Source organism: Mus musculus, chromosome 1, assembly GCF_000001635.26.
Source record: "Mus musculus strain C57BL/6J chromosome 1, GRCm38.p6 C57BL/6J".
NCBI classification, from domain to species: domain Eukaryota; kingdom Metazoa; phylum Chordata; class Mammalia; order Rodentia; family Muridae; genus Mus; species Mus musculus.
In genome coordinates this window covers 15,278,119-15,292,444 of record NC_000067.6, presented here as the reverse complement: position 1 = coordinate 15,292,444, position 14,326 = coordinate 15,278,119, and the positions used below count along the sequence as shown (strand labels likewise).

Genomic DNA, 14,326 nt, shown 5'->3' with positions numbered 1-14,326 from the left:
CCCTATCCTTGTAGGCCAGGATAGTAGAGTACCCACCTTGGTATCCTCCAAAATGTCTCATACAGAGAGGTAAATACACATTATTTAAATAAATGGTCATGGATCTCATTACTGACAGTACTGTACTTCACGTATATTATTGATTTTAAAGGTTTTGTTAAATTTGTCTGAGGACCTGAACATAGGACTTTTTTTTTTTATGGATAAATATGTTTTAAAGTGAACTTTTATATTACAAGCCAACTGTCAGCTAAAAGACAACTGTATGTACTGTGTCACCCAGCCTAGGAGACACATCTGTGTGAAAAACAGAAGTGTCAATCAATCACGAAGAGGAATCCAAATATTTGATTCTATGGCATCTTGCAAATAATATTTAATCATTTTATCCTTCAAACTTAAGCCAGATGGCATTTTCTACATAAACAGAAGCAGTGGCTACTTAAAAAGAACTTTGCCTCAAATATTATTTAAGTTCTCCTGACAAATATTTCAAAGTAGAATCAGTTTGTGCTCTCGCAGTTACAGTTATTAGCTGGTGTTCAGAAACAGGCGTCGTAAGAATGCAATAGACAGAATCTGTTTGGAAACTATGCTTCAATTTCCATCAAATATAGGGTTTGTATTTTGCAAAGTTAAAGATGAGAACATTGATAAATGTCTTATATTTTGAATGCAATAATTTTGAAGAATAAATATATAACTTAAAATACCTATAATGTTATATTAAAAATAATTCACAAAACTTAGACATGCAATTGGCCTGCTATGAGAAACCCACCACTCAAGTCACTGTGCTGGGCCCCTTTATATTTTGTTAATGTATGTGTACCAGGGGTGTGAGAGTGCACATGCAGGAGCTAGAAGACCGATTTGGTGTTGTTCCTCTGGAAGGCTGGTCACTTCTTTTGAGATAGGCTATGTGAGTCAGACTGTGTGTGCAGGAACCCTCCTGTTTGACCTCTCCATCACTAGGATGGCATGCCAGAATCACCACACTGTCTCTTATGTGCAATGCATCCTATGTGCATTCTGGGAAGTGCTTTATGCATAGTGGCTCTCACCTAGCCCCAAACTTCCAAGGGCCACTATAAGCACAATGCTGTCTAACAATGTTAACCTTCTTAAGACAGCCCCCACCACAATTTGAAAGTCAACCTAAAACTAAGCTATTTTCTTCTGTCAGATTCACAGTGAACATTTATTGGGAATGGAGGGTGGGAGATGGGTTTCTCTTGAATTAAGACAACAACAAGATGCCCTTCAATTTGGTCTTTCAAATCCTCTCTTTATTCTTAGGACCACCCTTAGAGAGAATATACAGCTCCCAAGGAATCAAGAAATGAAAACATACATCCTGGTTCTATGTAGGGTCACCCTTCTTGATATGCTCTAATATCAAAGTGGGTCACAGTGTTCCTGAACCCAAAATACTGACTTCAAACAGACTTCTCCATTTCCTTCCTGTGTGACTTTAGGCAGGAAAAATATGTGAATTTTAGTTTTCATGTTTGCATATAAAGGGCATTAGTTATGCCTTCGCCATCAGGAGATTGTAACACTGAAAAAGTATTTTCAATATGTTTAAGACCTGGCTCAACTAAGTGTGGACTATCATAATTATTTTATTCATTTAAAGAAGACAAAATAAATATTCTTATTTATAATGAAAATATTCTGATGTTCTCTGTAAGTCTAAAATGGAACATTTAGTAAAATTTTAGTGTTATTGATGATAGAGTTTCCAGAGAAGTCCTGAATTCATAGCCTGTGGCAAATTTTCATAACCTTGATCATGAGTTTGTTTTGATTAACTTATTAAGTATGAAATTGTGAAATGTGTTTCTACATGCAAGAACTCTATCATTTTGAACTGAAGCATTCCTCAGCTAAGAATGCAAGGATTTGGTTTTTGTCTTTCCCTCTTCTGCTTTAAAAGCTGGGGACAGAGGTTGTCGTCCATGCATCAAGCCTGTGCTACATTCTGATCCAGCAATCTTCTTATACTTAATAAGCATTACACCAACTAACAAAGAAGATAGTTACGTATCTTTATGTTATTAAATTGCAGAGTAAAATCAGGTACAGTTCAGCTGATGAAAAAGGCATTTTAAAGAGGCTGCAGTATTGCCTTGGCTCACATGGATTGAAAGACCCTTCCTGACACAGTTGGTTTGCTTTCTTATAGAGTACACCTTAATAAAGAGCTTGGAACACTACATATCTATAAAGGAAGAGAGGAAATATATATTTATTTCCTCTAGTCTCTGGAGATACTTGTGGTCCATAACTAAAAAAGTCTCAAAGTTGCTCTGCTCTGTAAAGATTCTTTTATCACCTGGGAGTAATATGAGTATAAAGTCTTACCTTAAAAAATACTCATAATTTCAAAACTGTCACATATAAGCCATCCCTACTTTGCATGCCTCTTAAGGCCCTGTGAAACCAGCAAGCATTTTGCTCTTGTGTAACTGTGACTTGGTGACTGTGTGACTGTAAGAAACTGTTAAGAGTAATCTGAAATAAACAAAGTATCCCAACCTTCACTGTCTACCTTAGAATACACATGAAGTAATTTCCCATTAATTTAAATTTTATCTTAGTAACTAGTCAATAAAAGACCATAGTTTCAAGAGCTAATCAAACAAAAGACATGAGCTGGGGTGGAATGAAGTATGTTTTGTGGGTTTCCTAGATTGCCAGTAATATGATATGTGATCTACTTTCATAAGATGTATACAGGTGCAGTGATTTCTGTATAAAATCAGTAAAAATCAAAAGACATGCATTTTTTTTCAAGAAGCAAACTACTTTTCAGTGTTCCATAGACTTAGACATTTTTAAACATTCAGATAGTCTACCAAAAATCTGATCAGATATGCCTTTACATTGCCAAAAATGTGATTGAACCCACGTCCTGCATTTTTCTAGCAATCTCATTCTTGAACATCTTAGAAGAGCAGGCTTTGCTCCCATCCCCCTACACACCGCAGGCATCAGCAAGGAAGCTTTGAGAGCCAAGTCAAAAGCACTGGTGAGGTGATAGTTTCCTCCTGTCTGTCTGACCAGTCAGCAGACAAACAAACATACTTGGAGAACTTAAGTGTAGGATAAGGTGAAGTAGATCTGAAGACAGTGAGACACAGATTGATTCTCTTCAGGAAAGGGGGCTAAACACAAGAGGATGGAGACAAAGTATGCAGTCAAAAGTGCCAAGTGGCAGGCAGCAGAGCCCTTCTCTGGAGTCCATGGGTAGGGGTGTGTGGAAGAGGGACAGTGGAGGACACTAAGACAGGGAGGGGAAGGTTGAAGGAGAAAGAACACAAAGAGAACTGCCAAGTGGCTCACCCCTTTCTCCAAAAGTCTGAGTAGTGCTCAAGAAAGGAGAAGAGTATATTGGAGGGAACCTTGTTTGTCATGAGCAACGGCCCTGAACCCAGAGGTACTCCATGAAGAAGCGGCCCACAGGGGTGGCTTTGTGGGTGCATATAAACACTTGGAGGTGACTTCCCCATTCAGTGGAGAAGTGAGTTATTTCTATACTGGATGATCGGTATTCTCAGGGAGTCTTCATGGCTACATAAGTAAGCCCCACACTGGAAAAAAAAAATAGCACTGGAAGCAGCCAAACTGAAACATGTACACTTCCATGCACAGTGTAAGGGCCAAACTACCGAACGTTCTGATTAGATTAAGCACAAGAACTCTCTAGTGCAGATTTCTAAATGTTTTACTCACATATTAAAGGATAAGTGTGAGACAAGTTTTTTTATTTATTGATGTACCCTGCGCAAGTACCCAATGGGTGAAATAGATAAGACTTTATGATATGAACAATTTTAACATATTACTCTCTTTTCGAATTCTTTCCCAGGAGTCACTGACAGGAAAGACTTCAGACATTTGACCAAAATTGATTATTTGCTAATTCTACGAAATGTGCTATCACTAGTGAGTAATCCAAAGGTATCTATCCTACACAATGCTAGACATTTGAAAATAATAACAGTAAAATGTTTACTTTTTTTAAAGTTGGGATTGAAAAAAGAGTCAGATTGTCAGCAAACCCCCAACCAATCAATAAGAAAAAATTAGAAACGTGAAATGTCATTTAAAATATTGACATTAGTGTGTGACTTGATTGGATGGAGTGTTGAACCTACATGCAATCACCCCGATGCCTACCTGTGCATATATTGTGCAAAATATCCTAGTATTAGTCTTATCTATGTTATTCTTTACTGTCAAAACACTTGTGGGGTCATAAACGTCGCATAAATGGCATGTTTATGCACATTGCACATTGGTTCTTTTTATGAATGGATGAAAACAAATGCTCCTTATCTGAGGTAATAGATGGCAAGGTACTATCATGAAAAGGTTCATTAAGTCTTGGCAACAAAAGATGAGGCAGATGGTGGTGTCTTTCAGTGCCACTCAGGGCAACTGTATCCCCAGGTCTCCTTGACATATTGTATTGGAAAAAGCCTTGGAGTGCTTTCCTTAAAGACCTGTTCTAGCTCCTTCCGAGGAACCAAGACTGCTCACCACTGAGGAATAAAATGCATGTATGTCTCTGTATTCTGGGGACTGTGCATACACAACAGATATCATACTCCCTAAGTCTAGTCCGACAAGTGTGTGCATGCAAGTGTGGCATTTACCATCAAGCGATCAGGAAGAGAAGGCAACCGGGGTTCCTTTCTTACATACAACAGTTTCATCTTTTTGATCAAGTTAGGCTTTTAAGGGGCTTATACTTGTGTGTCTCCCCCACCAGGAAGAAGCATTTCGTTAATAATCTGTCAGGGCTAACAACCCAGCCAGCTTTGTTTGTAAGTCCACTGGGCGCCATATGGCAGTTTCCAGTTCCTTTAGCAACTCAAGTCTCACTAGACTGCCACAGTGAAGCATCTCTAAAGAAGAGCTCTTGGGGAGCTGCAATGCCCAGGTCACTTACCTAGCTCCCACGGACCCAGCTCTGCTCAGCCAGCAGCTCTGGCTCCTGTGCCACAGGGGGCTGTGGGATTCCCTGCTCCCTCAGAGGACTCCTCTCTTGCAAAGGTCCCTTTTGCCAATGATGTGTCGTTGGAAATCCCCCTCCCCTCCACAGAGAGGAGGGTCTGCCCGGCTGGCTGGAGCTCCAGGCAGCTTTCCTTCCTTCTTTACATATCTCACTCCGGTTCGCAGTCTCTAGTAAAAGGGCTCACAGAAGCCGCATTGGTAAGAAGCGAAGGCATCCTTTAAAAAGAACAATAATCTTCCTCGATCGTCACCCGCCTTTCCCCGCGTGGAGCCCCCATCCCCCTGTCGCCGCCGCCGCCGCCCAGACCAGAGAGGGCTGGAGTGAAGGGGGAAAAAAAATCAAGAGGTTCTCTGCGCGCCGCACCAGCCCTGGACTTGGCGCTGGATCCCGCTGCCGGAGGAGCGGCTGTGGCCAGCGGGGGCGGCGGGTGCTCAGGGGCACTCGGTGGAGCTCGGTGGGTGTGTGTCTGTGCAGCAGCGACGCTGGCTCCGCGCGAAAAACCAGGCGGGGCGCTCCGGGCGCGGGTCCCCCGCCCCGTAGCTCTCCGGCCAGGCGCGCACACACGCCCGCGGCCACCCAGCCTCGCGCTCCGCCTTCCGCGCTCCGCGCACCCGCGGGCAGAGCGGCCGCCAGCGCCTCTCTCTGTTTCTCCTCCTCCAGCGACTCCCAGGCAATCGCAGCTCCCGGGGGTGGGTGGCGGGGATGCACCGCTGGCCCGGCACCTCCTGGGAAACGCCAGGCTCGGCCTCCCGGCGCCTGAGCTCGGCAGGAGACAGCGCCCCCGGTGCCCAGGGTGCGGCCCGGGCGCGGACGGTCGGGCGCCGCCCACACCTCGCCCGATCCTCCCTAGGCTCCTGCGGCCGCCTGGGTCCGGGCTCCACACCCACCTGTCTCTCTTGGTGGCTTGCACACGGACACACTAGGCAAGGGGTCCACAGCCCGGCGGCCACCCCACACACGCGGCCGGGGAAGCCCTGGTAAGCCCGTCGAGATGCTCCCGCAGCTTCATGGATTTCCTGGCCTTTCTCTTCCATCTGCTGTGCTCTCCTGCTGCCAGACCCCTAAGCGACCAGAACCAGTGCTCCTTGTTCCACCATGGGGAACTGGGACAAGGACATATGGCTCCTGAGGATGGGCCACGGAGTATTTTCCCACAAAAGAAGTTTCTCGGATAAAAAGGAGCCCAGGTGGAATCTGACTTCACTTCTGTATCCTCCAGCTCTATTCAGGACCATATCCAGGAGTCACTGGCCTTTCTGTGTCTGAGGCTAAAGCTGGGTAGGACTCTTTAGACACTCTGATTCTTGTTTCCCACAGGGGTGCTATGACCCCCCCAGAGTCCACCAGAGACCTGGGAGGTGAGAGATTCCCAGGACTCAAAGATGAAATGCCCCCCAGTAGAGAGAAGGAACTTATAGAGTCCACCTCCAGCAGGAAGACAGGACTTCAAATGAGGGGGGTGCCATCCCACAGTCATATCTCTGACCCATAATTGTTCCTGTCTGAAAGAATTACAGGAATGGAAATGGAGAAGAGCCTGAGGAAAATAAGGTCCAGTGACAGGCCCAAAGTGGGATCCAGCTCAAGGGGAGGTCCCAAGGCCTGACACTATTACTGAGGCTATGGAGTGCTCACACAAAGGGATCTATCTATCATGACTGCCCTCCGAAAGACCAAACAAGCAGCTGAAAGAATCAGGTGCAGATATTTGCACCCAACCAATGTACAGAAGCAGCTGACCCCTGTTGTTGAATTAGGGAAGAGTGAAAGAAGCTGAGGAGAAAGGTGATCCTGTAGGAGAACCAGCAGTCTCAATCTGGACCCCTAAGATCTCTCAACCACTGGACCACCAAACAGACAGCATACACCCGCTGATGTAAGGCCCCCAACACACATAGACTAGAGGACTGCCAGGTCTGTGTTCATTCAGAGATGAGGCACCTAACCCTCAAGAGATTGAAGGCCCCAGGGAGTTTAGAGGTCGGGTGTGGTGAGGTGTGGGGGCATCCAAGTGGAGACTGGGTGAGGTGGGGAGGAGGTGTGGGATGTGGAGCAGTTGGAGGGTGCATGGGGGTGGGGAATGGAATATGGCGTGTAAAAATAAGTTGAAAACAAAATTAAATTAAAAATAAACCTGGTTTGCTTGATTTAGTGGTCTGTTTACTGTCTGGAATTTTATGCCAAATTCCCCCTTAAAAAGAGGGCCATAAGCTGGATACCCCAGGCCCCTTCCCTACTTTGGAGTGTAATAAAAACAATAAACTTGAACAAAATTCCTGGGATCTTCAGGTTCCTGACTCAGGTACACCTTGATGGGTGGAAAATTAAGCAGTCAAAACAGTTGAGTGTCTTTCAGGAAAACACATAACTTAAAACACTCCTTCGAACAGAATTCAGGGCATGAAAATATATTCAAAGTTGGGACCCTCAACATGACTTATGGCCAAGGCTGTCTACCTATTGTGTTCAAACATATCTCATGTAGTCCTATGAGCAGGGCATGGCTGGCGTGGCCTTCCCAGTTTCACTATGTTGAACTCGTGACTCTCTTGTGCTGAGTGATCTTTTTGTGCTGTCAGACATTGCTGGATGTTATGGGAACTGGTTCTTCTAAGTCCATCATTCTCCATTAAGAAACTTGCCTTGGCTTCTCTTTCCTCTCCCTGGGACTTCTGAAGTGTGAGCACCAAGAACAGAATGCCTGGATTCTAAAACCTTTATCATTATCCTGGCCGGGACCCAAGCGCCAACTCTAAGGTCCAGGAGCTGGCAGGAAGTGCATTCCCTTGCCCCCAGCCTTTCCATAGAGTTTACACTTTTCTTCAGACAATGTGTCTCCAGAACAACCTTGAAGCCATCACTGAGCCTGCACAGCTGTGTCACTGAGTCTTTCTCTCTCTCTCTCTCTCTCTCTCTCTCTCTCTCTCTCTCTCTCTTTCTTGTTTCTTTTTTGTTTCCCCTAGATTATTCCTTACTACATCTCAGGTCCAAATTACCAAAGCCTTCTCAGGCCCATTTCTTACTCTTAACTCTTCAGTGACACCCCGTGCCCGCACCCCCTCACCCCCACATACCCTGCTCTTAGACATCCAGAGCATATTGCCCCAGCTTTTTTTTTTTTCATTTTTTATTAGGTATTTAGCTCATTTACATTTCCAATGCTATACCAAAAGTCCCCCATATCCACCCACCCCCACTCCCCTACCCACCCACTCCCCCTTTTTGGCCCTGGCGTTCCCCTGTACTGGGGCATATAAAGTTTGCGTGTCCAATGTTGCCCCAGCTTTTAAAAGAGACAAACAGGGCCTTCTGGGTTTTATGACATGTGTATCATCCTAAAGTGTGAGTTCCCCCAGGAATGATTTTAAAATCCCTCCATTGTTTTCGTGCCTTCAGTGCAACCCAATGCCCGCTATGTATTCAAAGAACTCGTATTTCACAGCTTTTTTTTTTTGTTCATTGAATGGAATCTATAAAAAATACTAAGTCTAGAAAGACATTTTAGCAGCTGTTTTGGGTACACTGAAATTCTAACCATGCAGTAAACTTTTTATATACTTAAGAGTGATTACAGAAATTCCCTTTGTTAGGCCTATATCAGAAATATTGTTTACCTTTGTGACATCTTTGGTAACCAAAGCTCAAACTTTGGTTAGATTTGAGTATGTAGACTCCATTTGCTTACTGGGAAAACGGACCTGAGCCCAACAGCAATGATTCTGTCTCCGTTATCTGGGAGATAGGTCCTAGGGCTTGGTTACCCTTCCAGTCCCAGCTGTGTGTCTGAGATACAGTATGAAGAAAGCAGTCTGAAGCTGGGAGATGGATCTGACGCTACTTACCAGGATACTCACCAGTTTATATGTTCACGGCATAGACAGAAGGAGGCACTGTGCACCATCAGTTATGGCAGGCATCTCCCAAGGCACTGTGCTGGGCTCCAATCAATGCAAAAAACTCCTGCATCCATTATCACCAGATACTTGCACCTGTACAGTGCATACATTTCCATTTGCCCCATTTGTTCTCCAAAGGAAATTGTAATACTATGTCATGGGAAAGCTGGGCATGTTCTCATATTGCTCCTTAGCTCATTTTTAATCCTTATTGAGATTTATAGAAATGTTTCTTTTGCTGATAATTCAGTTTTTTTCAGAATCATCCTATGATATGATGAAATTATATTAAAGAGGAGAAATGACTGTTTAGCATAGTGTCAAAATGACACCTTGTATAACCTGCTAAAATAAATAAATGTAGTATAAGGTTAGCCTGAAATAACCTTTCTGTATATCAGTACACACAATTTAAGTAGAAAACTTGTTTCCTCAGACATTGTAATGCTGATGTATGGGAGTCTCTGCATATACAGAGTACAAAGCATAATATGCTCTTGGGGTTTTGGTGTTGACTATAGCATTTGAAAATAGTTAGTTGGCCTTCCAGTTTCTGTCTCCACATGTAGCAGATCCTCTGCCACAGGGCTCACTAACCAAATACTGATGGGAGGGAGCAAGCCTCCCAGGAGTGCAGACAGGCCTCTGAGTGCAGGCAAGACCACATCTGCTGCACAGAAGAACCCACGTGGGACCCTCAGGACACAGGAACCAAGGGCTGGCCTGGGACAGGAGTCTTCCAGTCTCCATCTGCTCCCAGAGCTGATTCTGTGCCACACAGAGCTACATGCACAGATACCAGCAGGAGATGGCTGTTCTTCCAGGAGTGCCCACACACCTGCAAGCACAGGTAAGATCACCACTTCTTTTCAAATTCCTGGCCCAAGAGAGACCCTCTCAGACCCATCAGGACACAGGAAGCAAGGATCAGCTGGGAACAGGATCCTTCTGATTTCTGTCTGCATCCCAGAGATGACCCTGTACCACAGCTCTCCATACCCAAATTTCTCCAGGAGAGAACTGGTCTCCCAGGAGTACTGACACACAGGCTTGCAGGAGGGACAAGTCAAAGTCAGAGACAGCAAGACCAGCTAACACCAGAGATTACCAGATGGTGAAAGGCAAGTACAAAAACATAAGCACCAGAAACCAAGACTACTTGGCATCATCAGAACCCAGTTCTCCCACCACAGTTACCTCATCTTCCTGGTTACCTCGACACACCAGAAAGGCAAGACTCTGATTTAAAATCACATCTCATGATGATGATAGAGGACTTTAAGAAGGACATAAATAACTCCCTTAAAGAAATACAAGAGAACACAGGGAAACAGGTAGAAGAACTTAAAGAGGAAACACAAAAATCCCTTTAAGAACTACAGGAAAACACAACCAAACAGGTGAAGGAACTGGAAAAAATCATCCAGGATCAAAAAATAGAAATAGAAACAGTAACAATTCATGAAGGGAGACAACAATGGAGGTAGAAAACTTAGAAATGAGATCAGGAGTCATAGATGCAAGCATCACTAACATAATACAAGAGATAGAAGAGAGAATCTCAGGTGCAGAAGATACCATAGAAAACATTGGTACTACATTAAAAAAAAAAAAAAAAAGAAAAATGATAAAAAAAAGGTCCTAACCCAAAACATCCAGGAAACCTAGAACACAATGAGAAGACCAAACCTAAGGATAATAGGCATAGATGAGAATGAAGACTTTCAACTTAAAGGACCAGTAAATATCTTCAACAAAATTATAGAAGAAAACTTCCCTAACCTAAAGAAAGAGATGCCCATGAATATACAAGATGAACTCCAAATAGATTGGACCAGAAAAGAAATTCCTCCTGTCACATAATAATCAAAACACCAAATGCACTAAACAAAGAAAGAATATTAAAAGCAGTAAGGGAAAAAAAGTCAAATAACATATAAAGGCAACCCTATCAGAATTACATCAGACTTCTTGCCAAAGACTATAAAAGTTAGAAAATCCTAGGCAGATCTTATACAGACACCAAGAGAACACACATGCCAGGCCAGATTACTATACCCAGCAAAACTCTCAATTACCATAGATGAAGAAACCAAGATATTCCATGACAAACCAAATTTACACAATATCTTTTCACATATACAACCCTACAAATAATAATATATGGAAAGCACCAATACAAGGAGGGAAACTACACCCTAGAAAAAGCAAGAAAGTAATCTTCTTTCAACAAACCCAATATAAGATAACCAAACAAACATAAAGATAACTTCAATAATAACAGGGAGAAACAATCACTATTCCTTAATATCTCTTAACATCAATGGACTCCATTCCCCAATAAAAAGACACAGACTAACAGTCTGGATACATAGACAGTACCCACCATTTTGCTGCATACAGGAAACACACTTCAGTGTCAAAGACAGACACTACCTCAGAGTAAAAGGCTGATAAACAATTATCCAAGCAAATGGTCCCAAGAAACAAGCTGGAGTAGCCATTCTAATATCAGATAAAAATCAACTTTCAATCAAAAGTCATCAAAAAAGATAAGGAAGGACCCTTCATACTCATAAAAGGAAAAATCTACCAAGAAGAACTCTCAATTCTAAACATCTATGCCCCAGATGCAAGTGCACCCACATTCATAAAAGAAACTTTACTAAAGTTCAAAGCACACATCACACCCCACACAATAATAGTGGGAGACTTCAACATCCTACTATAAACATCTTTACAAATCCTACATCTGACAGGGCTAATATTCTGTATATACAAAGAACTCAAGAAGTTAAACTCCAGAGAACCAAATAACCCTATTTAAAAATGGGGTACAGAGCTAAATAAAGAATTCTCAACTGAGGAATAACGAATGGCTGAGAAGCACCTAAAAAGATGTTCAACATCCGTAGTCATCAGGGAAATACAAATCAAAACAAACCTGAGATTCTACCTCAGACCAGTCAGAATGGTTAAGATCGAAAATTCACGCCAGGCAGTGGTGGTGCATGCTTTTAATCCCAGCACTTGGAGGGCAGAGGCAGGCAGATTTCTGAGTTCGAGGCCAGCCTAGTCTACAAAGTGAGTGCCAGGACAGCCAGGGCTACACAGAGAAACCCTGTCTGAAAAAAAAAAGAAAGAAAGAAAGAAAAGAAAAAAAGAAAGAAAAAGGAAGGAAGGAAGGAAGGAAGAAAAGAGAAGAGAAGAGAAGAGAAGAGAAGAGAAGAGAAGAGAAGAGAAGAGAAGAGAAGAAAAGAAAAGAAAAGAAAAGAAAAGAAAAGAAAAGAAAAATTCAGGTGACAGCAGATGCTGGCAAGGATGTGGAGGAAGAGGAACACTCCTCCATTGTTGGTGGGATTGTAAGCTGGTACAATCACTCTGGAAATCAGTCTGGAGGTCCCTCAGAAAGTTGGACATAGTACTACCTGAGGACCCAGCAATACTACTCCTGAGCATATACCCAGAAGATGCTCCAACATGTAATAAGGACACATGCTCCACTATGTTCATAGCAGCCTTATTTATAATAGTCAGAAAGAACCCAGACGTCCCTCAACAGAGGAATGGATACAGAAATTGTGGTACATTTACACGATGGAGTACTACTCAGCTATTAAAAACAATGAATTTATGAAATTCTTAGGCAAATGGATGAATCTGGAGGATATCATCCTGAGTGAGGTAACCCAATCACAAAAGAACACACAGGATATGCACTCACTGATAAGTGGATATTAGCCCAGAAGCCCAGAAGCTCAGAATACCTAAGATACAACTCACAAACCACAGGAAACTCAAGAAGGAAGACCATAGTGTGGATACTTTGATCCATCTTAGAAGGGGGGAACAAAACACCCATCGAAGAAGTTACAGGGACAAAGTGTGAAGTAGAGACTGAAGAAATGACCATCTGAGGATCTGACTCACCTGGGGATCCATCCCATATACAATCAACAAACCCAGACACTGTTGTGGATGCCAACAAGTGCTTGCTGACAGGAGCCTGATAAAGCTGTCTCCTAAGAGGCTCTGCCAGTGCCTGACACATACAGAAGTGGATGCTCAGACCATCCATTGGACTGAGCGTAAGGTCCCCAAAGAAGGAGCTAGAGAAAGGAACCTAAGGAGCTTAAGGGGTTTGCAGCCCCAATAGGAGGAACAACAATATAAACTGGCCATTACCCTCAGAGCTCCCAGGGAGTAAACCACCAACCAAAGAGCACACATGGTGGGACATGTGGCTCCAGCTGCATATGTAGCAGAAGATAGCCTTGTCGGACATCAATGGGAGGAGAGACCCTTTGTCCTATGAAGGCTCTATGCCCTAGTGTGGGAGAATGCCAGGGTCAGGAAATGGGAGTGGGTGGGTTGGTGAGCAGGGGAAGGGGAGAGAGGAGAGGGGGAGAGTGTTTTTCAAAGGGGAACCCAGGAAAGGGGATAACATTTGAAATGTAAATAGAGAAAATATGCAATAAAATAAGGGGAAAAAGAAATGTAAATAAAGAAAATATCTAATAAAAAAGTAAAGTTGTATGGACTTGAGCACAAAAAAATAAAGAAAGAAACTATTTAGTTAAATCTGTAGACCATCATTTTTTATTTCATTTATCTAGCAATACTCTGAATTGCTGTTGACTTCCAGCAGGTCTGTGTACATTAGAATGAAATAGCAAAACTAGACAACATCATAAGCCAATGGCATCAACACGTTGGCGGTTGAAGCTGAACAATCTCAAAGTAAAGCTAAAAGTGCACTACCCAGAAAGACCCCTTTTCAGGAGAAAAATCAAACTGAATGCAGTGTGCAACATACTGAGTAAAATCAAGTTACACAAAAGTGAATCTGAAAAGAAGAGTCTAAAAACAATGCAGGCCTCGTTAAAAGCAAAAATATCACCCATATAAATATAGTGAATACACACACACACACACACACACACACACACACACACACACACACACTGAGGTATACACATGCATATGAACATGTTCTTGTGCACATGTGTGCATGCATGTGTGGATATGTCTCTGTGTTTGCATATACTTGAGTATGTGTGTGCATGTGTGTACCTGTGTGTGCATGAATGTGCACAATTTGGTAAGGTATTCATAGCCAAACTAAAGAAATAGTCTCTGTACTGATAGGCAACTTTGTTTTGCTTGGTATAATGGTATAACTCAGTCATATCAAAAGATGTGGTGGTTATCAATCTCCTCGAACATCGGTACATAAATGTACGATTTATGTCCTTAACTAAAATCCAGCTTACATACTGATTGTGACTATAGGCTTTTTTGTTTATTATTTTTATTAGGTATTTTCTTCATTTACATTTCCAATGCTATCTCAAAAGTCCCCCATACTCTCCTCCCCACCCACTCCCCTACCCACCCACTCCCA

General features: G+C 42.9%; 1 protein-coding gene across 1 annotated transcript in view; it reads right to left on the bottom strand.

Annotated features, from left to right (window-relative positions):
• The window catches only part of Kcnb2 (potassium voltage gated channel, Shab-related subfamily, member 2), a 436,827-nt gene extending 431,307 nt beyond the window's left edge, over positions 1-5,520 (bottom strand). Inside the window, exon 1 of the mRNA NM_001098528.3 lies at positions 4,961-5,520. The gene's annotated coding sequence lies outside the window, so the exon portion shown is untranslated. The remainder of the gene's footprint in view (positions 1-4,960) is intronic.
• Positions 5,521-14,326: the final 8,806 nt, after the last annotated feature.